Source organism: Onychomys torridus, chromosome 7 (genome assembly GCF_903995425.1).
Source record: "Onychomys torridus chromosome 7, mOncTor1.1, whole genome shotgun sequence".
NCBI classification, from domain to species: Eukaryota; Metazoa; Chordata; class Mammalia; order Rodentia; family Cricetidae; genus Onychomys; species Onychomys torridus.
In genome coordinates this window covers 35,185,875-35,193,225 of record NC_050449.1, presented here as the reverse complement: position 1 = coordinate 35,193,225, position 7,351 = coordinate 35,185,875, and the positions used below count along the sequence as shown (strand labels likewise).

At 39.6% G+C, this 7,351-nt stretch overlaps 1 non-coding gene across 1 annotated transcript; it reads left to right on the top strand.

Annotated features, from left to right (window-relative positions):
- The first annotated feature begins 6,886 nt into the window (after positions 1 to 6,886).
- On the top strand, positions 6,887 to 7,049 carry LOC118588166. The gene has a single exon (XR_004945560.1). It is a non-coding gene; the product is annotated as a U1 spliceosomal RNA (small nuclear RNA).
- Positions 7,050 to 7,351: the final 302 nt, after the last annotated feature.

The following is a 7,351-nucleotide window of genomic DNA, read 5'->3' as shown; positions in this document are numbered from 1 at the left end:
GCTCTTTGTGTGCAAAGAATTCCTGCACTAGCTCACACATATTACCAACAAGACTATTACATAAAATGATCTTAAACCACTCAGAATCCTTCTGTTTGTACAAAATTGACTCTAACGGAATGCATACCAAGACTGTGTTCATCTATGAGAGACTGAATAATTTATCACTGAAAATTTTCGATCATCCATATTTCTGATTTAAAAGATGTGTTTGTGCCACTAGACAAATCAGTATACAACAATTTAAAAATTGTATACTCTATCTTTAAATTGTGTTCTTCTATCCCAAAAGGCTGGTTTCTTTCCACATCCTTTGATTTGAACCTGCAGTAAATACGTTATTCCCTGATTTCCATTTTTTATCTGGACCCTTCTCCTTGAGTCAAAACTCCTTGAAGGCAGAACCAGGAAGTCTATTTTCTTGGCTTAGTGTCCGGTCATTTGGTTTGCTTATATATCAACTCATCTTTCATTCCATGCTATATTCCTGGCTTTTGTTTGACTTTGTCTCTTGTTTACAACAATATTTTTAAATGATGTGTATAGGGAGATTCTTCTATGACCTCCCCTTAAATAAATGGGGCTGATTAATTTCCTGGTGAATAATTAACAAATCCATTTAGCCAGTTGAAAGCCAATTATTTTTATTTATCTTGGTTCATTGGTAATTGCCCAAAGCAAACATAAATAACAGACTAATTTTGGTGGCAGAGGAATATTGGTGAGCCCTCCACACCATTCCTCATCAAGATCAGCATTGCACTGCAAATTCCTACAAGTGGGGGCAAACACTTGACTCTTGATTTCAAGGTGCTTCTGGGGCAGTTGATAAGATAAGATCCTAAAGTACAAAAGTGTGTCAGGCTGCATATTGGGGTGTTGGCTGGTGTCCACCCTGTAGCTATGTCCTTGTGCTTTTCTCTTCCCCAGAGCATTTTATAAAAGAGCCTGGAGGGGCACTGACTACTGTAACTGCAGCCATTAGAACACAATAAACTTGGGCTGGGGATTTAGCTCAGTGGTAGAGCACTTGCCTAGCAAACACAAGGCCCTGCGTTCAATCCTCAGCTTAAAAGAAAACCCACAATAAACTGAAATACACAAAGATACTCATGGCAAGTTTTTTTCTACACTGTCATTTAAAAGATGTCTCTAGCAATGGGGAGCAAGTGGCTCAGCGGATAAACTGTTTCCCTTGATAGTATGAGGGCCTGAATTATAATCCCCAAATCCACACAGAGCTGGGTGTGGTGGTTTACAGCTGTAATCATAACACTGCTAAGGTGAAACAGGAGGCAGAGACAGAAGAAAACCCTGACCTTGTGGCTGACTAGCCCAGCATGTGCAGCAGTAAACAACAGCCCCAAAGCCATCCTGCTTCAAAAAGAGTTAAAGATAAAACTGATGCCCAGGGTGGCCATCTGACCTCCACACATGTGCCATGGCATGCACACACACACACACACACACACACACACACACACACACACACACACACACAAGAGAGAGAGAGAGAGAGAGAGAGAGAGAGAGAGAGAGAGAGAGAGAGAGTTCATTGCTTTATCTGTGGTAGGCAGATGGGTGGAGAATTTTATCAGCTAACTCTGCAGATGAACATTCAGATGAAATCTCTCTGTAAATTTGCAGGGAATTGATTTCATTTTGATGCCCTGTATGTAGAGATCTGTTAGTCACCCATCTTAAGTCTGCCTTGTTGAGATGAAAGCTGTGCTACTGTGTATCCACAATGGACCATAGCAGCAGACACTGTCTGCCATTGCCAGCTGCTAACTGAGGCAGTTTAATAGAAAAAAGGCAGATGCTCTGCCTAGGTCTCTGCTGCAGCTCTGACAGTCTCACCTAGAACTTGGGCAGTGTGTTAGTACACTTCCAACTGCTGGGGGGAGTACCCAGGAGAAAGTAAAAGGAGGAATTTCACTTAGCTCATTGTTTCAGGGGTTTTATTCCATGATTGGCCGTCATTGTTGCTTTGAGCCTGGGGCAAAGGAAACCTCATGGTAATAGGAATATGCGGAAGAGCATCTTGACCCCCTTGTCAGCCAAAAATAAGAAAGACAAAAAAGGGACAAGATTCAGCCTACCAAAGGACACATCTTTAGTGACCTACTTCCTCCAGGCAGGTTCTACCTGTAAAAGTGTCCATCATCTCACAAAATGGAGCAACCAGCTAGGGACAAAGGCTTCAGCAATCATCCTGCGGGGATATTGCGTGTTCCCTCCATGACCTTCCCAACACTAAGTCTCTAAAAGGCACATGGCCATTTCTTGGTACAAAATGCATCCAGTTCATCTCTTGGAATCCCCACAAACTTCCTTCTAAAGCAATTCTGAAGTTAGTCCAAGGTCTCCTCTGTGACTCATGGCAAACTCTTAGTGCCGAGCCCCTGTCAAATCAAGAATAAATCACATGCTGTCAGCACGTTGTGGCACAGACTACTGCAAACTACCGGTCCAAAGAGAATAATAGAGAAATAGCAAGGAAGCAGTTAACCAGAACCAGAATAAAAGCCATCAGTACAAAAGCCCTGTAGTTCCATGTCTGGCACGGAGGTGCATGAATGGTAATGTGATGTGAGCCCTAGTAGGCTTGGGAGACATACTCCTCTGGCCTTGCTGACTACGAGCACATGGCCTCCCTCCTCTTGGATTGCCTGTGCACACATATGAGAGAAAATCTGCAATATTTATCTTTATAAATCTGGCCTATTTTGCTTAAGCACAAAGATCTCTAGTTCCTATCACTTTTGTGATAATATATATATTTCATTAATATTTATGTATCACATAGACAAATTTTTCTGTTTATTCATTTATCCATGGGCATATAGACTAGTTCCATATTGTAAGGAGAATGGATAGTAGCATGAATGATAAATATGGGGGTACAAACACCCCATGATTTGCTGATGGGAGTGGTAAAGCTGGGCCATATGGAAGTTTTATTTTTAGCTTTTTGCAGTGCTTCCATCCTAGTTACCACAGTGGCTAGACTAATTTACATCCCCAGCAGCAGCTTGGAAGAGTTCAGCTCACCAGCATTCTCACCAGTATTTGATGGCACTTGTTTTCTGAATGAGTTTGGGGAACTTTGGTGTTAGTCCTTATTAATTTATTATAATTTTATTTATGAAATTGAAAGTAGTAACCTTTGGTGCAATTGTATTTGCAATTATTATAACATATTGTTGTACTGGTCCCTTTCATAACCCTTGTATGACAGACTTTTCATGGAGAGATGCAACACACACATGTTCACCTAGAAACCCATGGCAGATCAAAGTAACCACTGCACCAAAGTCCAACTTGGTGAACCAGAATTTGTATTAAGGTTACCAGTAGGAACACGAATAAGAGGCTGTTTATAGTAGGTAATAAGAGCTGCTTACAGTAGCTGATTTAAATCAGCTCTAAAAAAATATCTCACTCCAACACAGATAATGACTCATGAAAGTGGCAACCCTGGAACTCTCTCTGAAAGCTGGACAGGTCCACTATATCTCCTTTCTGTATCTCAGCTGATCAGAGTCTCCTCCATCTGTGATTTACTCATTCTACAAAGCTGGGAAGGGCCTTTGAGAACATTTCATATTTTTTCTTTCTTAGCCATGTGAATTTTTGTTTACCCCCTAGAGGGAATACTTCAACTCAGGAAAAAACTACTATATAACAACACATGTAGTCAGCCACCTTCTTGATCACTTCTGGCTAGCTTTTGTTGGAAGTCTACTTTGTTAGGTATAAGTATTTTTGGTTTCCATTTGCTTTGTAAATGACTTGCATCCTGTCATTCTCAGTCTGCATGGATCTTTGCCAGTGAGATGTGTTTCTGCTAGATGACAAAAAGTTAGACCCTGTTTTTTAAATCCAAACAGTTAGTTTTCATCTTTTAATTGGATAATTAAGACCATGCACATTAAAGTTATTATGAAGAGGGAGTTACTAATTTCTTTAACTTTGATGGTTGTTTTTCTGGTGGCCCAAATTATTTATTCTTTTGTTTCTACCCTGTTCCTTTATGAGAGTTTGGTGTGTTGCCAAGCTGGACATGACTGATTCATTCCCAGTTCCCCTTTGTTCATCTAATATTCTTAGGAAATGTTTTTTTTTTTTTTTCTCCTGTCCTCTCATGGTTGAGGTTGTCATTGCTCCACCTCAGTGTTTAGATTTCCTTAAAGGATCTTCTCCAATTCTGGCTCAATGGTCATGAGTTCTTTTGTTTGTACTTGTGTTGAAATGTTTTTTGTTTTCTGTGGATTTTAAAAGATAAATTTGACTTTGGAGGTAGCAATCTCTTTTGGCAGTTATTTACTTTTAGGGTTTGAAATACATCATCCCATGCTTTCCCAGATTTTAAGTTTTCTGCTGACATTATGCTGACGCTTCTGTCCTTGTGAATTGAGTATTTTAGCCTGAATTTTTTGATAGTTTTTTCTTTGTTTTGTTACTTTGTCATCTTGATTATTATTTGTTGTGTTGTACATTTTCTCTGTTTACATCTATTTTGGGGTTCTAAGTGACTCTTGTGCTTGAAGCTTTATTTCTTTGTCTAGATCTGAGAAATCTTCAGCCATAGTATGTCAGACTTTTCCTTGAAGTCTAATTGGAAGCTTCCACAGCACCATTATTCTTGCATTTTGAATGTCTCTAATTCTAGTATTATGTGAATAATGTTAAAATCTGTCACTCATCTGAACAAAACAGTGTTTCTTGAACCACAGCTATAATGTCCAATGTCATTTGAATGTCTACCTACTTTAATATGCAAAAATCTTCACTATACAGCTGTGTGCAAGTCATTTACAAAGCAAATGGAAACCCAAAATACTTATACCTAACAAAGTAGACTTTGATGAAAAGCTAGCCAGAGGTGATCAAGAAGCTTCCCTAAAATCTAGGCCTTCTTAAAGAAAATACTTTTAGATGAGTTTGAGTCATATACAATTTGGCATGGCCTGGCAGATTCCTGAGACACTTTGCAATGTTACCTATTGTCCTAATGTAACATATTTGTCTTCTTTTTAATAGTCTCAATTTTTTGAACAGCCTAACTCTCTATCTTCACAGTTTGTTAATAGTTCTTTGAGAATTTTGTATATTTTGATCACATTCACCCTCTTCCAACTTCTTTCAGATCTACCCTGCTTTCCCTACCCACCTAATTTTGGGTCAACTTTAAAACGTCAATAACAAAAAATATACCAGGTCCAATTTATGCTGCCTGCTTACTCTTGGATGCATGACCTTCCTACCAGGGACCATATCCTTAAAGAGAACTGACTCTACCTGTCACAGTAACTACATATCAATAGGTCCTAAGCTATTTGTGGGATTTCATGCCTACTTCCTCTTTCAATGCTGGTATTTTTTCTGGTTTGAACCTGCACAGATCTCATGTATACTGTTACCAACATTGTCAGTTCACTTTCCTGTTGTGTGTGAAAAACATTATTTCCTCTTAATCATCTATCACCTCTGGCTCCCAAAAATCTTTCTGCCTCCTCTTCCATGGTGATTCTTGAGATTTTTTGCAGAAGCAGGTGTGATACAGATATTTCATTAAGGACTGGGCATTCCTCAATTTTCTTATTCTCTGTACCTTGGCCAGTTGTGTGTCTTTGTGTTAATTACTATCTAATGCAAAAAGAAGCTCTGGTGAGAATTGAGAAATGTACTAATGAGTTTATTTTCTGGCCAAATTGTTTTTCTAATCTCTCCCCTCTGCTCTTTTCTCCCAGTTCTCATTATAAACTTGGCTAAAAGCAGCACCAATAATCATACTGAATGATAGCCTGCCTTGACATTTCTTCTGCCATATTAACTAATTTGTCATACTTAAACTCAGCTTTCCACCAAGACTGAGGGAATGGTCTCTACTTCAGTTCATGATGGAGTCCTTATTCTCACCTAAAACTGAGTTGAGTCTCTACTGTCTGTTTCCATTATTGTTCTGATAAGTTAAACTCCCATGAGAACTGCAGAAAACAGCCTGACCACAGTGTTCAAGTGCCTCTCTAGGTTGCTTTTCCAAATTTCTCTCACAAATAGCTTTGAAAGTCTTCCGAACCACTTAGTGGAATGGGTCATAGCAATGACCTCCCTCATAATATCTAAGAGACAATGTTTAAAAGAGGAAAGATTTGCTGTCTCACACTCCCCAAGGTTTTAGTCCATGGCAAACCAACTCTGTCACACTGGGCTCTGTCACCCTGAACATGAGGCAAGACAAAATAATCACAGAGGTGGGAGCATGTGAGGATGCTTTTCACCTTGTGGAGACTTGGAAATAGAAAGGTTTTAAGATGCCCAAGGCCAGACACAACTCCATAGAACATGACTACAGAACCTGCTTCCTATGGTTTTCCATCCCCATGTAGAGCTTCCACCACTTCTTGAATAAAATCCACCAGTTAGAGACCATGTCTTTAACAGTTAGCCTATGGGGGTATCTCATATTCAAGCCATTACAGGCAACAATGTCAAGAGACGAAACCATGGCTATCAGAATGGGCTTCTCCTTCTGTGGCCTGAGCCCCATGGCAGAATAGATATCCTGCCACTTGGACCTGAACAGGTAGAGCTCAAGCCTTCTCTGCTATTTATGGTTAATGAAGGCTCAAGGCAGTCTATAAGTAGCTTGAGGATTGGCTCTGGTAATATGCACACATATCTTCTATCTGATCATCTCTGTCACTTTCCCTCTGCTCTAGTATTGCCAAACTTCTTGGTCCAGGTTTCCAGAGAAAAGGTCAGGTGTAAGTTTGACTAGCTCCACCCAGACCTCTAACTTTGACTTCTGATTATTCCTTTTCTTCTACACTGATCCATAGTTTAAACCCAATATTAGGAATGGTGTTAAGAGTGTCCTATGCTTATCTGGCAGGGGAAAGACTATGATCACAAACATAGTTTCCTAGAGTGAGGTCCATCCTTTACACTCTGGGTGTTTTGACCCTTTTAATCTCCTCAAATACAGGAATCTCAACTACACAATTTGAGGTAGTGAGAGGCAGCCAACATTCATGCTCTCCCTGTTTGTTACTTATAAAAAGAAAGTCCATTTAACTATGTGAGTGATGGGTATTCAACCCAATCACACAGAATTCCTACTTTAAAGCCAACTATGCCCATGAAATGAAATGCAGATTGAGACTCAAATTGAGATGCTTGTAAACTGACTGCTGAGAAAGAAAAAGAGACACAGGAAAGAAATTTTATTAAAAATTTTATTGATTGCCAAATCCCTGGTCCATTCATTCTTTTACACTTCATGCATTCCTGTCTACTATGTGACGTGTACTTTGACAGGTCCTGGGGATGCAATAGAAAGTAA